The sequence below is a fragment of the Myodes glareolus genome, chromosome 21 (assembly GCF_982192425.1).
Source record: "Myodes glareolus chromosome 21, mMyoGla1.1, whole genome shotgun sequence".
NCBI classification, from domain to species: domain Eukaryota; kingdom Metazoa; phylum Chordata; class Mammalia; order Rodentia; family Cricetidae; genus Myodes; species Myodes glareolus.
Window position 1 is genome coordinate 24,651,013 of NC_142046.1, and position 20,508 is coordinate 24,671,520.

A 20,508-nucleotide genomic window follows, 5' to 3' on the forward strand; every position below is an offset into this window, starting at 1 on the left:
CTTTCATAACCACATGATTTCTGCTACTAAAATAGAAAGACCACAATGACACAACTGTGCTGTATTTTTCTTAAAAGTTCAAGTCTATTATGCTTGCTAATATCCATTGCAGTTACATCAATGGGACATGCCAAACTTGTCATTTACTTTTCAAAGTCTCTGCAATCTTAGCTTGGGACTGCATCTTTGCGTTTGTAGTCACAAGACTATATCCTTGTCTGCCTCTCTATTACTCAATAATTACTTCTCATTCACAAAGAGCTCGTCCTGGCATCCTTCTCTTGTGTGAGAAAGCCCCATTAAAACAATGGCACATATAGGACCTTATATGACAATTATTTCTTCTTTTTTTTCTTTTTCTTTTTTTGCTTATTTTGATATTTTTCAATAGGTTTGTTTCTCTCTTAGCTATATTTCTTTCTGATGTGGAAAATTCTCAGACAAAAGAGACTTAAGAAAGAGTTTGTTTCACATTGCCATACTTATGGCGTTATGATCTGGAAATGCTGCATGCAAAGATAGGAAGCCGAATAATGAATACTGGTGTTCAATTAGCATCATTCTTAGCATACAGTTTAGGTTCCAAGACCAAACATCTGGTACATTTAAGGAGGATCTTCACATCACAATTAATCTAATTATCATAATGTCTTACGGACAGGGCAACAAGCTAACATAAGCCTTCATAGGCTTACGGAAAGGATTGACTTCAGAGAGATTCAAATTCTGTAAAGTTGGTAATAAACAATAACCATTAATTTGTAGGTTTGCTGGTTTTTTTTTCTGCTTTAAAACTTCTTGTAAAGGCTTTTGCGAAAAGAGTGCTGCGAGTTTAAATTCAGTTTGGAATCAGAATAAGACCATGTCTAAAGAATAAAGCAAGCAAGCAAACGAATAGCTAAATCCTACATTTAAAACAAAATTCTAAACTCATTTGATTGTAATCTAAACTGACATAGGATTAATAGCATAGGCCTGTAATTTTAGCCCTGCTGAAGACTGAGGTAAAACCATCATAAATGCAAGACTTATATGGCTACAAATTATGTTTGGTGGTAGCCTGTGCAATGCAGGGAGACTTTGTCTAAAAAGTAAAAATGAGAAGTAAACAGCAAAATCTGGATATGACAGGGAGTTACTTAGTACACATAGTACAATATATAAATATTATATATATATAATATAATATATAATATATATTATATATACTAATATTATATATATATAATATATATATTAAAAACTGAGCTATATGAAAAGTTACCTCTGTCTCCTGCTACTACTACATGAAGTTAATAAATAGAAGTAAAGGTTTAGTCTGGGTTGACCCTCAGTATATCAGGCTTTCTAGAACAACTGGAGCAGAGCACTGGCTCTGATAAGATTAGAACAGCTCCAGTATGGCCAGGATATCATTAATTCTAAGACTCAAAGAACATCACTAATTCTAAGGTGTCCAAAGCCTTGATATTGCTAGGGGAGATAAGAAAACCAACACCTAAAGTACTGAAGTAGAAAATGACTTGAAATCTACCCTTCTTATGTTCTTGACAAGAGGTGTGTCTGTTTATTATTAGGTGGAGAACAAAACGACCATCTCCAATACCAACACTCATGGTGAAAAACATTCCCAGCAGAGGTCTACTCACAAAGAAAGGAATAGAAAAATATTCTACTATGTGATGTTAACCAAACTAAGACCTACATGTCTGGAGGGATTTCATATTCATCACATTTTATTATGCTTCCTTCCACTATTCTTTGCTTTATCAATTTGTGTAAATAATACTCTTTACAGTATTGAATCCTTAAGTAAACAATGGCTAATGTTTTATTATGTGAAGTTGTAGTCTACTATTTGTTGTGTTTTATAAACTGTATACATCTATTATGTGGAGCAGACAAAGGAATAAAAAGCACCCTTCAAAATATAGTCATGAGTGAGCAGCTGAACTAAGGACTTTTGGAAATCCAATACACAGCAATATGTGGGCTATGAAAGAACATCTAGCATTCATTGGAGTCCATTAGTTATTCTCTAATAATAGACCAGTAATTTCAACAATATGTACTTTGGTGTTTCTCATCTGTGAATCTTTAAATAGTCGATATAAGATACATGTAATTGAACAGAATACATAGTTAAGGGCCTGGCTGTGGTGGTGCATGCCTTTAATCTCAGCACTCAGGAGGTGGAAGGAGGTGGATCTCTGTGATTTCAAGGCCAGCCTGGTCTACCAGAGCAAGTTCCAGGACAGGCATGAAAGGTACAGAGAAACCTATCTCAAAAAAAAAAAAAAAATAATATATAGTTAAGAACTAACTTTCTTGAATGATTCTCAGCTCTTGTGATTCTCGTTTTAGAATTTGTAAGTATGCTACAGACTTAACATAGAGAAGAACCTGGGTTTTTTTTTTTTTAGAACTGGATATCAATATGTAGAAGAATGAAAATAGACTCATATCTATCACCATGCACAAAATTCAAGTCCAAATGGATCAAAGACCTCAATATAATGCCAGCCACACTGAACTTTATAGAAGAGAAATTGAAAAGTACACTTGAACGCATTGGCACAGGAGACTACTTCCTAAATATAACCCTAGCATCATAGACACTGAGAGAAACAAATTTGCCTTCTCTCTCAAGACATTTGATCTTATGCTACCTATTTTAATTGTCTTTATGTGTCTCTTTGTTCTGATTCCATGGTTATATATTTGCTTCTTTAAACCTTTATCCAGCAACTGATAAAATCAGATGCATAGATCCATCCACAGCTAAGCCCATTAAAAACAATCTTTACTCCTCTGATTCAGCATTAGGAACCCTTTGTTCTTGATTTCCAATTTTTCAGTGTCACTTTCTTCTTGGTGTTATGATCCAGCAACTCCATCTGATTTTGCTACTTCATTCTTTCCTATTGGTTAATTTTTTCAGAGTGGCTCAAGCAGAGAAGATATGGTTGCAGATATTATATTCTCTCTCTGATAGTGCTTGGTGTTTTACAACTATTTTGCCAAGTTGGCCTTGGCAAGGCAATGTGATAGGGACAGAGATGAAAGCACAGAAAGAGATATTTTTATTTGGGGAGCCATTGTGGTCTGGCAAGAAATATGGCACTAGATGCTGCAAGGTCTTCTGTGTTCCAATCGACCCTACCCTGCCACCATGGTTGCCCTTTTGTCTCCTGTGTCCTTGGAATACCAGCTGTCCCTATTTCAGTGCTGAGGAGTTCTAACCAGAGGGGTGAGTCTGGGCTATCTGGGGCAGACTGTCCTGGAAGAGAGCACAGTCCCTCCCTCCCCTTCAGCTTATGCTACAGGGTCTTCTGTGTTCCACTCAACCCTACCCAGCCACCACGGTCACCTTTTTGTCTCCTGTGTCCTTGGAATAACAACTACCCCTATTTCAGTGCTGAGGAGTTCTATTCAGAGAGGTGAGTGTGTGCTATCCCGGAAGGACTGTCCCAGAAGAGAGCACAGCCACCCCCTCAGCTTCTGTGGCAGGGTCTTCAGTGTTATACTGGACTCTTCCCTGACCCCACAGTTCCCTTTTGTCTCCTGTGTCCTTGGAATACCAGCTGTCCCTATTTCAGTGCTGAGGAGTTCCACCCAGAGGGTGCTGAAATATTCCATCCAGAGGGCTATCCCTGTGTCTGTGCTGAGGAGTTTCATCCAGAGGGCTGTCCCTATTTCAGTGCTGAGGAGTTCCATCCAGAGGGTGCTGAGGAGTACCATCTAGAGGGACAGGAACAGTTCCTGCTTCTGCACTGAAGAGATCCACCCAGAGAGTCAGTAACAGCAAATACTGAACCAAGACACCAAGACTCTCCTGGCTCCATCTGAAGAAAGAGATGGGCAGGCGCCAATGCAAGAATTCCTCCAACAACCTGAAAGGCAACATGACATCACCATAATCCAGGGATCACGAAACTAGAAGAAATGAACACCCTACTCCAGAAGAAATCGACACTAAGTGGAACTATATGAAAATAATAGAGGAACTTAAACAAGAGGTGAAAATCTGCCATAAAGAAATGGAAGAGAAGTATAACAAAAAGATTGAAAAATGAGTAAAGAAATGGAAAAGAAGTATAACAAAAAGTTTGAAAAATTGAGTAAATCCATAAATGACACCATGGAAAACCAAGAAAAAAACAATTAAACAGGTAATGGAAACAGTTCAAGAATTGAAAAGTGAAATGGAGGCAATGAAGAAAACACAAACTCAGGGCCAGCTGGCTATGGAAAATCTAGGTAAATGAACAGAGACTTCAGAAACAAGCATAACCAATAGAATACAAGATATAGAAGAACAAATCTCAGATTCTGAAGACACCATAGAGAAAATAAACGCTCTGACCAAAAAAAATAGAAAATCCAACAAATTCTCATCACAAAACATTCAGGAAATCTGGGACACAATAAAAAAAATCAAATCTAAGAATAATAGGGGTAGAAGAAGGAGAAGAACTGCAGATCAAAGGACCAGAAAATATATTCAACAAAATTATAGAAGAAAACTTTCCCAACCTAAAGATTGATATCCTTATGAAGGTTCAAGAAACATACAGAACACCGAATAGACTGGATCAAAAAAAAAAATCCCCTAGCCATATAATAATCAAAACACAAAACATACAGATTAAAGAAAGAATATTAAGAGCTGCAAAGGAAAAAGGTCAAGTAACTTTTAAAGGTAAACCAATCAGACTTACACAGGACTTCTCTATGGAAACCATGAAAGCAAGAAGGTCCTGGATAGAGGTACTACAGAAACTAAGAGACCATGGATGCAAGCCGAGACTATTATACCCAGCCAAGCTATCATTTACTGTCAATGAAGAAAACAAAATATTCCAGGATAAAAGCAAATTTAAACAATACGAAGCCACACATCCAGCCTTACAGAAAATATTAGAAGGAAAATCACAGCCCAAGGAATCCAACATTGCCAACAATGCCTACATTACCTCAGACATTAGCGACCCTTCACAAGCACAACTCAAAAAAGGGAAACATACACACTCTACTACCCCCCCCTCAAAGAAAAGGAAAATAACCGGAGTCAACAACCACTGGTCATTAATATCAATTAATATCAATGGACTCAATTCACCTATAAAAAGGCACAGACATAGAGATTGGATATGAAAACAGGATACAACATTCTGCTGTTTACAAGAAACACACCTCAACCACAAAGACAGACACGTACTCAGAGTAAAGGGTTGGGAAAAGGTTTTCCAAGCAAACAGACCTAAGAAACAAGCGGATGTGGCCATTCTAATATCTAACAAAATTGACTTCAAACTAAAATCAATCAGAAGAGATGGAGATGCACATTTCATACTCATAACAGGAACAATTCATCAGGAGGAAGTCTCAATCCTGAATATCTATGCCCCTAATATAAAGGTACCCACTTATGTAAAAGAAACACTTCTAGAACTCAAGGCAGTCATCAAACTACACATGCTAATAGTAGGAGACTTCAACACACCTCTCTCACCAATGGACAGGTCAATCAGACAGAAACTCAACAGAGAAATAAGAGAATTGCTAGAGGTAATGAATCAAATGGACTTAACAGATTTCTATAGAACATTCTACCCAAAATGGAAAGAATATACCTTCTTCTCTGCAGCTCATGGAATCTTCTCGAAAATTGACCACATACTCGGTAACAAAGCAAATTTCCACAGATACAAAAAAAAAATATTAGTAACCACATGTGTCTTGTTAGATCACCATGGATTCAAGTTAGAATTCAACAACAATGCTACCTCTAGGAAGTCAACAAACTCATGGAAGCTGAACAGTCAACTGCTGAATCACCCCTGGGTCAAGGAAGAAATAAAGAAAGAAATTAAAGTCTTCCTTGAATTTAATGAAAATAAAGACACAACATACTCAAACCTATGGGACACTATGAAAGCGGTGCTAAGAGGAAAGTTTATAGCACTAAGTGTCCAATTAAAGAAAACGGAGAAAGCACACATTGGAGACTTAACAGCACACCTGAAAGCTCTAGAAAAAAAGAAGCAGACTCACCCAGGAGGAGTAGAATACTGGAAATAATCAAACTGAGGGCTGAAATCAACAAAATAGAAACACAGAAAACAACCCAAAGAATCAATGAAACAAAAAGCTGGTTCTTGGAGAATATCAACAAGATCGACAAACCCCCTATCCAAACTAATCAAACGGCAGAGAGAGAACACGCAAATTAATAAGATCAGAAATGTAAAGGGGGACATAGCCACAGACACAGAGGAAATTCAGATAGTCATTAGATCTTACTACAAAAGCCTGTATGCCACAAAATTGGAAAATGTAAAAGAAATGGACTTTTTTTAGATAAGTACCATATACCAAAGTTGAACCTAGACTAGGTGAACAATCTAAATAGACCTGTTAGTCGTGAAGAATTAGAAGCTTTTATCAAAACCTCCCTGCCAAAAAAAGCCCAGGACCAGATGGTTTCAATGCAGAATTCTACCAGAACTTCCAAGAAGAGCTAATACCTATACTCCTTAATGTATTTCACAATATAGAATCAGAAGAGTCATTGCCAAACTCTTTTTATGAAGCTACAGTTTCCCTGATACCAAAACCACACAAAGGCACAACCAAGAGAGAGAATTACAGGCCAACCTCACTCATGAACATCGATGCAAAAATTCTCAATAAAGTACTAGCAAATCGTAACCAAGAACACATTAGAAAAATTATCCATTATGATCAAGTAGGCTTCATCACAGAGATGCAGGGCTGGTTCAACATACACAAATCTATCAATGTAATCCATCATATAAAGAAACTGAAAGAAAAAAACCATATGATCATCCCATTAGATGCTGAAAAAACATTTGACAAAATCCAACATCCCTTTATGAAAAAGGTGTTGAAGAGATTGGGGATACAAGGATCTTACCTAAATATAATAAAGCTATTTACAGCAAGCCGACAATTCAATTCAATAACATCAAATTGAATGGAGAGAAACTCAAAGACATTCCACTAAATTCAGGAACATGACAAGGCTGTCCACTCTCTCCATACCTCTTCAATATAGTGCTTAAAGTTCTAGCAATAGCAATAAGACAACATAAAGGGATCAAGGGGATTCGAATTGGAAAGGAAGAAGTTAAACTTTCGTTATTTGCAGATGATATGATAGTGTTCATAAGCAACCCCAAAAACTCTACCAAAGAACTCCTACAGCTGATAAACACCTTTAGTAATGTGGCAGGATACAAGATCAACTCCAAAAAATCAGTTGCCCTCCTATACACAAAGGATAAAGAAGCAGAGAGGGAAATCAGAGAAACATCACCTTTCACGATAGCCACAAATAGCATAAAATATCTTGGGGTAACTCTAACCAAGAAAGTGAAAGACCTATTTGACAAGAACTATAAGTCTTTGAAGAAAGAAATTGAGGAGGATACCAGAAAATGGAAAGATATCCCTTGCTCTTGGATTGGGAGGATCAACATAGTAAAAATGGCAATTCTACCAAAGCAATCTATATATTCAATGAAATCCCCATCAAAATCCCATCAAAATTCTTCACAGACCTTGAGAGAATGATAAAGTTTATATGAAAAAACAAAAAACCCAGGATAGCCCAAACAATCCTATACAATAAAGGAATTTCTGGAGCCATTACCATCCCGGACTTCAAACTCTATTACAGAGCTACAGTATTGAAAAGAGCTTGGTATTGGCATAAAAACAGAGAAGTCGACCTATGGAATCGAATAGAATACCTGGATATTAACCCACAAACCTATGAACACCTGATTTTTGACAAGGGAGCTAAATGTATACAATAGAGGAAGAAAAGCATCTTTAATAAATGGTGCTGGCATAACTGAATGTCAACCTGAAGAAGAACGAAAGTAGATCCATATCTATCACCATGCACAAAACTCAAGTCCAAATGGATTAAAGACCTCAATATTAGTCTGACCACATTGAACCTGATAGAAGAGAAAGTGGGAAGTAGTCTACAAGACATGGGCACAGGAGACCACTTCCTAAGTATAACCCCAGTAGCACAGTCAATAAGAGAAACAATGAATAAATGGGACTTCCTGAAACTGAGAAGCTTCTGTAAAGCAAAGGACACTGTCAGTAAGACAAAAAGGCTACCTTCTGACTGGGAGAAGATCTTCACCAACTCCTCATCAGACAATGGTCTGATCTTCAAAATATACAAAGAACTCAAGAAACTAGACACTAAAATTCTAATTAACCCAATTAAAAAATGGGATACTGAACTGAACAGAGAATTCTCAACAGAAGAACTTTGAATGGCCAAAAGACACTTATGGTCATGCTCAACCTCCTTAGCGATCAGGGAAATGCAACTCAAAACAACATTGAGATACCATCTTACACCTGTCAGAATAGTTAAACTCAAAAACACCAATGATAGCCTATGCTGGAGAGGATGTGGAGTGAGGGGAACACTCATCCATTGTTGGTGGGAATGCAAACTTGTGCAGCCACTGTGGAAATCAGTGTGGCAGTTTCTCAGGAAACTGGGAGTCAACCTACCACAGGATCCAGCAATTCCACTCTTGGGAATATTCCCAAGAGATTCCCTATCATACTACAAAAGCATTTGTTCAACTGTGTTCATAGCAACAGTATTTGTAATAGCCAGAACATGGAAACAACCTTGGTGGCCCTCAATAGAAGAGTGGTTAAAGAAGGTGTCGAACATATACACATTAGAGTTTTACTCAATGGTAAAAAACAGTGACATCTTGAATTTTGCATGCAAATGGATGGAAATAGAAAACTCTTTACTGAGTGAGGTAACCCAGTCCCAAAAAGAGGAATATGGTATGTACTCACTCATAAGTGGATTCTAGCCATAATTAAAGGTCTTTGAGCCTATAATTCGTGATCTTAGAGAAGGTAAATAAGAAAGTGAACCTGAATAAAATCATATAGTTATCCTCCTGGATATTGGAAGTAGACAAGAAAGCCAGGCAAACTTTGGGGCACAGCAGAGGTGGGGGTGGAGGGTTGGGGGTGCATATAAGGGGAGTTGGGTAGAGAGATGGTGAGAAGGGGAGGATTCGGGATAGTTTGGAGGAATCGGATGGGAGGGATGGAGGAAGGATGGATATGGGAGCAGGGAAGTAAATATCTCAACTAAGGAGCTATTTTAGGGTTTGTAAGAGACTTGATTCTAGAGGGGGTTCCAGGTCCAAGGTGAGATCTCCAGATTGTTCCTGGGGCAGCAGAGGAAAGGGTGCATGAACTGGCCTTGGCCCATAACCATACTGATGAATATTTTGCATATCACCAGAGAACCTTCATCTGGCGATGGATGGAGACAGAGGCAGAGTCCCACATTGGAGCACTGGACTTAGCTCCCTAGGTCCAAATGAGGAGCAGAAGGAGGGAGAACGTGAGCAAGTAAATCAGGATCACAAGGGGTGTGTCCACCCACTGAGATGGTGGGACTGATCTAATGGGAGCTCACCAAGGCCAGCTGGACTGGGAGCGATGGAGCATGTGATCAAATTGGACACTCTGAATGTGGCGGGCAATGAAGGCTGACTGAGAAGCCAAGGACAATGGCATTGGGATTTAATTCTGCTGTATGGTCTAACTTTGTGGGAGCCTGGTTTGTTTGGCTGTTCACCTTTAAAGAACTGTATGGATGGGGGAGGACCTTGGACTTCCCACAGGGCAGGGAACCCTGACTGCTCTTAAGACTAGAGAGGGAGGGAGTGTTGCGGAGGGGAATGTGAGGAGGGGAAGAGAAAAGGGAAGGGTGAAGAGGTGGAAATTTTTAATAAATAAATTTAAAAAATTGTTTTAAAATAACAAAAAAGAAATATGGCACTAGAGAAATTCTCATGATTCACAAGAATGACCCCAGCTACGACCCTAAGCAATAGAGGAGAGGGTACTCAAACTGGCCTTGCCCTGTAGTCAGGTTGATGAATATCTTAAATGACACCATGAAACCTTCATCCAGCAACTGATGGAAACAAAGCCAGAGACATGAAGTGGAACACTGGGATAAGCTCCCAAAGTCCAGCTGAAGAGTGATAATAAGAGCAAAGTTGTCAAGACCATGATGGGGACACCAAGTGAAACACTTCAAATGAGCTAATGGAGCCAGACAGGGAAGGAACCAGCACAGGTCAAAATTGGTACCTCTGAATGTGGGTGACAGTTGTATGACTGAGGCAGACTGCAGGGTCACTGACTGAGGCACCAGGATTTTTACCTACTGTTTATACTGGCTTATGGGAACCTGTTCTCTTTGGATGGATATCTTTCTTAGCCTAGATACAGTAGGGAGGACCTTGGCCCTTCCCCCAAAGCAATGTGCCTTGCCCTCTCTGAATAGTGGATTGGGGTAAAAGGTAGTTGGAGGGAATGGGAGGAGGGGAAGGCGTGGGAAATGATATTGGTATGTAAAATTTAAAAAAGATAGTTCTTTCCTTTTTTAAAAAATAAAAGCAGTTATAAAAAGACGTATAATAAGGCTTTTTATAATAAAATATCTATCACATATATACACACTAACATAAAATACATAGGAAAAATGTACTGTAGTAATTTTTTTCTGGCCCCCTCCACCCCTGCCACACTCTCCTTGCAAAGGCTAAGTACTTGGCTAGAATATAAACAATTGAATGGAAGGTGGCCCGGAACAGGTCCAGAGCAAAATCTCAGTTGATGTTTGGCTATTTTCTGTCTCCTTAGCAGCTCCTCCTTTCACATTACTCTCTGACTGACCTAACATCCTGTGACCAACATGGAAAACTCTTTGAAACGTGTGATGTGACCAGACTGCAAGCTTCTTCCAACCAAAAGTCTGGGGACACCCGAGAGCACCTGAGGTTGTTAGCAGGGATCGCTCCACGTTGTTTTAACACGCCTACTTTATGTTTCAATTAATATTTTTGAAAAGTGTCTTTGTTTATTATTTTGTTTGTTCCGTTACTACAGGAAATGTCATTGAACTGTCACAAGATTGGAACATGAAAATTGGGATGACTTGAATATGTGTTCCCAGGCCACCAAACTCATATGGGGCTGCAGAAAAAGCTATTTTTTATCGCAAAGTAAAACATGTTTCCTTTGGCAATCTCATTTTGGTACCCAATGAAAATATCAATAACAAATTAAAGATTTTCCTTTAAATGACTTTTCATTGAGTGATTATTTACATAAAAATGATTTTATAATATTGACTATATTATTGAGCCTTGTTTCTGAACTTTGATTCTCTTTAGAATCCTTCCATTTCAGTCATTCTTTAACTTACGTTGACTATTGCTATTTGAATGACAAAAAGTATTTGAGGAGGGAAGAAGATCTTGACCAAATATACTTAAGTGAGTATCATTACAGAGAAGGCAAAAGCTTGAAAGTATTTTAACTTGGTTGCCTATGTAATTAGTCTAAAAGAGATTATTTAGAAAGGCAAAACAAGTGTGCGAGTCCCATAGTGTCTCATTCTGTGGTTTTTTTTTCCCTTTTGTTTCTCAGTTCCTAGATTTTATGATCATCATAGTCTTGGTTTTCCCTATACATACATTGACAGTTCATGTTCATATAACAAATGGCTCTTAGTAATATTTGGATGGTTCATGGCTTTAGCAATAAGTATTGTCATTATAAGCCCTTCTTACTGTGCAAGTCCTCCTACATCCTGCTCCAAGGTCTATTTTGGAAAATGAATGGAACTAGAAAAGATCACATTCTGTGAAGTAACCCACTGAAAGGCAAATATCTTCTCGCAGGACACTCCTAGCTCCAAATCTTAACCTGTGAAGTAACTTTAGGAATCAGGAAAGCAAAATAACAACAGCAACATCAACAAATATTACATGGTTTTCTGATCCTTTTACCTGTTGGAGAAACAGGGAATGGAGGAAAAAATTAAAATGCACAGTGAGAAAGCTGAGGAGGAGAGAGGAGAAGGAAGATAAAGGAAGAGGAATAATCACAGACCTGTAGTTGTAAGAAGTTTTTCTCCCCTATAAAAATAGAATGAGGAAATACCAGTTTTTCTTCAGTTCCATTTATCTTTAAGGAGTGTCCTCAGAGAAATATCCGCTCACTAGGCTTCCTTAGCCTAGGCTCTGCTCTCACCGCCTTACTCTTGCCCCTGTATTATTATAACACACATCCAAACTTCTAGTTTCCCATTTTAAACTGTATCAAAATGACTGTTACACCTATCTCCTTAACTATTGTGCACCTTCTAGATTTAAAATTCAGAATACAAAACACAGTAACACACTGATATAGTCATTTTCCACATCACTAGATCTCAGGGTTGACAGGTTGTGAATAGATGATGTTGGCTCAGTTCTCAAATGAATTGCTTACAGACAATTCTGTGGTTTAAATCAGATCAAGGCAGTGTTCTATGTGGTGTATGTGTGAGGGTGTGTGTGTGTTTGTGTGTGTGTTTGTGTGAACATTAAACTTCTTCTTTTCTAATAGTTTAGAACAACAAAGTAAATTATTAAAATGGTGGCGGCATTTAATGTTGCAATTTCCTTGACGCTATTTCTCCGTACGTATACTCTTATAATAAGACACAGTGACATATTTAAAATCTGAAATGTCTTATATACAAATATAAAATGACACTTGAGGACAAATTTACTGAAGGACATTCCACTGAATAAACTTTAGGTTATTAACGTCAACATTTATTTTTATTTTACTTTAATGTGTGTATATTTTGTGTATATGGGGGTGTGGCATATACACACATATGTGTGTGTAGTACTAGTGCATAAACAGAAACCAGAAAAAGATGCTGGGTTTTCTGCTCTATCAATATGCTGTATTCTCTTTAGAAAGCATGTCTCACTAAATCTGGAGGTCGACTGCTGGCCACCATGCCTGAACTATCTTCCTGTCGTCATCTGTGACAGGGTTACAGACACACTCAACTATACTCAAGGTTTTTTGTTTGTTTGTTTGTTTGTTTGCTTGTTTGTTTTTTGGGGCTGACTTTGGTGTGGTTTTGAAACCTGTCCCAGAACTAGTTCTCATAGACATGGCTGGCCTCAAACTCACAAATATCTGCCTCCTGAGATTAAAGGTGTGCGCCACCACTGCCCAGCTTATACTCAAGTTTTATGTAAGTTCAAGGCATTTGAATTTGGGTCCCTGAATTTGCATAGTGAGATTTGTACCAACACAGTTATCTCTACAGCTCCCCATATCCCAGCCTAAATATTATCATGAAAAACATTTTTTCTTTTAATTTTCAAGTTACTCTTTGCCCAGTTCATAATAAACAGTTTCCCAAACACTCATTCTTTAAATATCAATTTTTGATTCTCAGATTTTGTTCATAATATAAATTCATTTAAAAAGTCAACATCATGACTGCACAGACAGAGAATTTAGCTTTATTGTAGGGATTATTTTGCAGAAAATTTAGTGTGATCTTTAAATATTCATGTTAATTATAGAATGATCTTTTATAAACTAGTCATTAACATTGCTGTCAAAATATACTTGTAAACTTATTACTATTTTTAATTTTTTTGTCTGTCATTGGGATACCACCTTATGAGTCGTTAATCTTGGGAAATGACTGCTAGAGAGAAGGGGACATTGAGTGAGTGAGAGGAGGACTTCTAAGAATGTTTAAATATCTGTGTGAAATTGTCCAAGAATAAATTTAATTAAAAATTTTATGCAGAAAATTATTTTAATGAGTTATAACAAACATCTTACAAACCAAATTTTATCCTTAATAATTGTTCAACAAACTTCCCTTTATTTACTTATATATCAGTTTATGTTACAACAGACACTGTCTGAATTCATCATTGTTTAATGATAATTAATTATAAATGTCATTTTTCTATTCAGTTGCTTTGTAAAAATGGAAATGGAAATAGTTAGCTACACTAACTTCCATCTACCTTACTCAAATAACAATTAAAATTATAGTTGATTTATGGTGCACAATCACAATGCGACTCTTTCTCTCATGTTAAAAAGTGAAAATTCTGATCTCAAAGTTTATAAAATACCAAATATGTGATTGACATGCTTTAAACATTTATTGATAAATTTGACAAATAATTTTTAATTTCATATATATTTTTCAAGGTAAAATTGTGATTATTCTTGATTTGGTTAAGTGCTATTTATAACTCAGCCTGGACACCTCCTATGTTGCACTCTGTCTTATGACTGCCTAACAGCAGTGGGTCCCATTGCATAGAGTGGGCACAGGGGACACGTTGGGTCTGTACATGGTAGCGCTAAAGAAGAGTACCCAGGAAAGATTGGGATAATAGAAGCATATAGTTGCTTCCACTATACAACCTTTGAAACAAAGAAAACACTTTTGGTTTCAAACCAGAGCAACTATAAAACAAACCTGGCTTAGCTTTTTAACAAAACCATCCTTAGAAGACTGAGTGATCTCAAGGATCCCACGCACCCTTCCGGAGGAGTCCAGGGATAAGTCGGACTAATGGTATGGACTTCCTGACAAACCCTGTCTATATGACGACAAGTTTATAAAGACATTCCCAGCCTGAGACCAGCCGCTGAGATCCATAAAATGGCAGGTGTTTAGTGGAGAACAAGAAAAGTGTGACAGGAAATGGCACTGCGTTTAGCAACATCCAGGTGTGAGAGAGGAGAGTGAGCAGTTGGTGTGCACCTTTTTGGTACTGCAGACTACGCCCAACCTAGTCCAGTCTCTCAAAGGCCATTGGCTGAAGGAGGTTACCCATCACCAAAGGGCAGGTCCTGAGGAATCTTTAACAACAGGTGATGAACAAAAGAAATATCACAGTCATAATCCAGGACGTCTGCCTCTGGGCACAGCACAATCATAGGTGCAAAGTAAATGGGCTTGAACAAGTGGCAGGCCAGAAGAAGCCGTATACTCTCCTGACGTGCCTGAAGTCCAAGTGAATGTGTGCAAATTAAGGAATAAGCCAGATGAGGGCAAAGATGGTCCACAACTCAGCGTTCTGCATGTGGTCATGGAGTTCTAGGTTTACTTGGCCAATTATGGACACTGGATAATTTAGGATGTGCTTGGTATTGTCCATTGTGGGATCCATGAGATCCCTGAGACAGTAGGCAGACAATTTATCTATCAGGGATGTTTACAGCTTTTTACACACCACCATCAGAAAGGTGACCACAATGTCCTGATAGCGCTGGTAATAGTCAAACTGATGGTTGATCAAAGAAGAGGATGGTATCTAATCTTCCTGAAGCATATTGTTCTGCTCATCTGGCATAGCAGGAGGGAAGAGCCGAAGAGAGTACCTGACACCCAGCAGCCCCTGTTGGTAGTCCTGGCTCATATGCCTCAGGGCCTCCCCTGATACAGGTGTTGGCTCTTTGGTGTTGGCACTGGGGATCTTGTGTCACACTTGTCTCATCAGTCTGGGGCGTTCCCTCACTGATAGCCATTTCTCTGAAGGCAGCCAGATCTCCAGGATCACTGTTCAGAGTCTGGTGTGTCTGTGCCTCCTTTTTCATTTTGGCATTAAGTTCTGCCTTCCCTGTGACCTCCGTGTTCCCAGTGGTCTCTATGCCCTGTGAGGGCCTGAGGAACATTCTCAGGGGTGCTGACCCCAGCCGTGACTGCTGACAGAACTTGGAGTTTCCACTTTTAATGCAATCTGAGTTCAGCATGGCAGAATGTTCTCCATCACTATGTGGGGCTCAGGTCAGTAAGTGGCTATTTTTAAATCCAGATTTGTTTCATTTATATAAGATGCAAAATTGAGAGATAAGATGACTGGGTTAAGTAAAGGAGGAACATTACAAGAATTCTCGATAATAAAAAGAGATAGCATACTCCTCTCTATTGGGCATCTTATTGAGAGAGCTAAAACACAAAACACAAATACTTGGTGTTCTTGTACTAAAAAAAAAGTTAGAAAAAATGAAAAATAGAAGCACAAAGGTGATAAGTGTTTAAGACATAATTCTGAGGACACCACATAAAACACTGTGCCAACAGTCAAGGAAGTTTACCTTTCACACAAAGTTGCAAGATTTCTTTATTGCTGAGCTAGAAGTAAGAAGTAGCAGAGAAAGTAAGCAGGCTGGGAAAGTATCTGAGTTGAATTTAAAGAAACTAGTAAATAAAATAGCCAAAGATTTTCTTCTTCTGAGTTGGAAAATAATAATTTTCTATTTGCACAATACTGTTTGAAGATATTTAATTACTAGTCTTGATGACAACGAACACAGAGGCCAGCTGCAGACCCGGAACCACAGGCTGCAATTCTAGTGCCCTCCTTCACACCCTGAGTCCCAAAACTGATGTTTGAAAACTGAAGCACAGATTACTTTTGTGCTTTGACAGACTGCTATCGATAATGATTTAGATTCTGATAATAAATGTGTACACCATTTGTGTGTACGTGTATACTTGCGTGTATGTATATGTGCACATAGATATGCAAAGCCGGGTTTTTATTTCCCAAGAAGTAAACTGTTCTCAGAGATAGAAAACACAGATAAATGAGGCAATTTTTGAACCTTTCTGACACTTAATGCCAGGTGACTCATATGATTCTCAAAATCATAGGCAGAGTGTAAATGAATAATAATCTTTGTAACACAATTAGCATAATCAACCGACTAAGTGACCAAAAAGAGCGCTCTGGAATAATTGTTTATCATTTATAAGGTAACTTAATGACCAGCACGCAGCCCCTAACTGTTTGAGGATGATATGAAGATAAGTGAGCACATTTGTATGTAAGTTCATGGTTTGCTGGAAAGAAGTATTATGGAAATGACTGTTAGCAAAAGAGACTCTGGTAACATATTTTAAGTAAGAAAAAGTAACATGTCATCCTCCTGTCACTTTAGAGATTATAGAAGCTTCTGAGAGAAAATGAATATATTTAAATTTGAAATAAATGAATATGAGAAAAGTCTTCATTTCAAAAATGCCTTGAGCTGATATGGCAGATAAATTCAAGGATAGACCGTTGCTCTGTAACATACACACAGGCATTTTTAGGCATTATTAATCTTTTCTATAAGTCTTAAATTTAGCATATTTTGTTGTGATCAAAATATACATTTCACTTCTTTCTCTTGTTGTCCTATCTTGTTTTCTTGGATTTTTGAGATCTAATAGTCACACATTAAATCATATTTACTTATGATTTATAAATTAGGCTTTGTACAAAATATTGGTGTATTCTTCCAAAAGAAGAGACTCTTAATAAAGATAGAACTGAAGCCTATAATGTGAATAGTTCAAGGACAATTGCTCATTCCAAGCCTAAATGACAAATGGGAATTATTGACCTGGTTAAGAGGGGAGAGCATAGGCCGGATGGAGCAACAGTGTCCGATGAATTAAGGTTCATGTTCAGTCTGCAGCCAGTGTCATTGATTCAGAGCTACTCTGAGCAGATATTTTCAGTCCACACTATATACTTCTTTGAGAAGATTCTCCGTAGGATTTGGAGAACTACAGCTTTTGCTTTAACATCGACAGAAAGCATGCAATTGCATTCCTACAAATTTGGAAAATTATTCCCAACTACAGTAAACTCGTCCATAGCTTCCTTTTTAGTATTTTAGTTACTGGATCAGCTGAAATTAAAAAATGTTAATATGTGTATTGCATTAAACTTCTGAGAGATAAAAAAAAACATTTAAACTCACTTATGACAGCATATTGGTATGGTTTATCCACTTCATTTTTAGTTGAAAATTAAAATCTACTAGTATTTAATAGATAATTTTTTTACCCCTAACCTACAGATCACTCTCTGTGGGAAAGACAGTATAAAAGCAGTCTTATGCTACTCAGGGTTTAGGCATCCAATGGAAAATTGAGCTTATTTCGGTTCAGATCATGTGTGGAACAGCAAACATGCATAAGTACTGTTCCACTTTATTGGCAGTGAGTCTAGTCTAAGTATCTGAGTGCTGCAATTATTGAAATTTTATCAACTCAGGTAACGATCTTTATAAGATAGCAAACATATTGCTTTTTGAAAAATTTAAGATTACAAATATTTCTATGATTTTTTCTATAAGGATTGCATAATATCCATGAGAGGAGAAATGTTACATATAAACAATAAATAATTAAAATTTCAACCTTTAAAATCTGATGCCAAGAAGGTAACATTGCTTTGTATGTGTATGAAATCATTGTATTCTAAAAAATGCAAGCAAACAAAAAGCACTAAGAACGTTTATTACTAGGATTAGTTATAATCATATGATTTCTTGGATTAGCCTAATAATATAGTTTCATTAAACATTTTAGAATCTTATTACTTTAAACAACCTGGTTAACATCATTTTTCTGAACAATCTACTTGTATTTAATTTCAAACTAAAGTATATAAAGTTTAAAGTATAAATTTGCAGTTTTATGAATTGCAGGAAATAATGGTTTTGTCATAAAATTCACCTAGACATGGAAATATGGGCAGAAATATAAAGAAAAAAATTATTGTTGACATGATAAATATAGACATGGAAGTTTCTGGATGCTTAACATCTCCACTAAATTTATTCTCTCCGTGATGCTACTGTTTATGATTTTCAGATGAATAGCACACTTAAACGAAGCGAGCATTAATACAATATGATATTAATATACAAATACTCACATTATTCACCTGCCACTGACATTCTGAATTAAATCAGTAATGGGGTGTATAACTGATTAAATATCTACACTGAAGAAAGCACCAGTTCCAGATTTAGAGAGGCACTGCCAGACTGATCACATCATTACACTGCCAAATGCCATCTATCACTTTTACTGAACTTAACGAAGATGGATTACATCCCACAGATGAGATGCAGCCTATAAATACTGCCAGACTGATCTTCATCTGACTTTCCTCCAGAACAGACAAGCAACAAATCAATAATTGAAAAAAGTCATATTAGAAATTCAATGCTATTCAGTACCCAGAAGAAATCATGGAGGCGAGTACAACATCAAATGGCCTTAACTCAATGAAACCTGATAATCCTTACTTTTTCTTAAGTGTATTTACTTCATCAAGTTCAATGAAATGCATTTGTTGCATTACTCATCACGACCCTTCTTCTACATTTTCAAACTAAGACTGGTTTAACACTAAAAAAACATTTTACATCAAACATTCTGTATCATGTCCAATGCCCTTGTTAACTAACACTGCATAGCTAAACTGGTCAATCATGTTGGCTTTAATGTTACTTTCTTCAACCCTGAAACAAAATGAATACCATAAAATATGTGTAAACAAAGTACTCATATCACAACTTCAGTGTTGATTTGATAACATTTCCCCATTAGACATCTGTCTTAATTTCTGTTTACAACATATTTAATGGTCACCATTTACCTTTGTGGACAATGTATGTAAATTGCTTCACTATTCTAAGTATTGGGAATTAAATGATCTTTGTCTACTGCCTTTGACAACATTATAATAACAGATGACAGGTGGTCAGGACCAGGCGTCTAAGGAGAGGATGCTGTCTGAAAAGCTATAAAACATCTGAGAAGATGTTTAGTTCACACTTACTTCTAAGTCCACTATTAGAACCTTATTTAAGGCTTTACCTTTCCACTGGGTTTTGTACATGGAATATCTATACCTCAAAAAGAATTTTTAATTATATCCTTTGATTTGATTTTGAGGTATCAGAAATCATGTCTTTAAATATAAAATGGAAAACTAAGGTGTCATTATTGTTTCAAATATAACACGTATTTTTAAAAATATGTCCTTGGAAAAAACTCCAAAAAAAGAAAGGTGAGGCATAATTAGCTTTATACCTTTAATAAATTAGCTTATACCTGATTTTGTCAACTCTGGATTAGTGGCTTTTATACAAACCTCAGTTATATCATGATGATTACATAATTCGATGTGTCACTAATTTTTTTGAATTTGAATTTTGTAAGTTTTCTTATAACAGACTTATTTTGTCTGATTTATTTTAAAACACCTACAGCTTTGAAAACATGTGAGCAGAGTGCTACAACTGCTTCATGACTCGACATAGATTCACTCCATTCTTGGAACTGGGGCAATGTGCCCAGCTTGGAGAGGTTGTGAACAGACTTCAACCTTTTAGACTGTGCAGAGCAAGCAGGAAGTACCATATATACCCTAGTTATGTCTCACCTTAAGTTTTTAAGAAGCACTTTAGCATTTTAAGAAGCTCTCTTGGACAGTAAAGAATTACAGATACATAATAGTACATATTCAGACAAAAAAGACCTCTAAATGAGCCAGTGTTGGATAAATGTACATAGGCTTGGGTGAAAGAAGAAAAAGAATGTAGACATTTACAGACAGACATAGATTAAAAGAAGTAAACAAACAATAAGTCACATAATGATGATTCATGGAGAGTCTGGAGTATGTATATTATTGTGTCTTCTTTGACTTTTTTGACTGTGAAAGAGCTAAGTACAGAGAGACATTTTATTGTACAGGCTGCTAAGATAAACCAAAGTAT

General features: G+C 37.1%; 1 protein-coding gene and 1 pseudogene across 2 annotated transcripts in view; both read right to left on the reverse strand.

Moving 5' to 3' along the window:
• Positions 1-20,508, reverse strand: part of Lrp1b (LDL receptor related protein 1B) — a 1,858,137-nt gene that overhangs the window by 393,231 nt on the left and 1,444,398 nt on the right. The gene's annotated exons all lie outside the window — the stretch shown is intronic.
• On the reverse strand, positions 14,764-15,612 carry LOC125394689 (TBC1 domain family member 20 pseudogene; annotated as a pseudogene).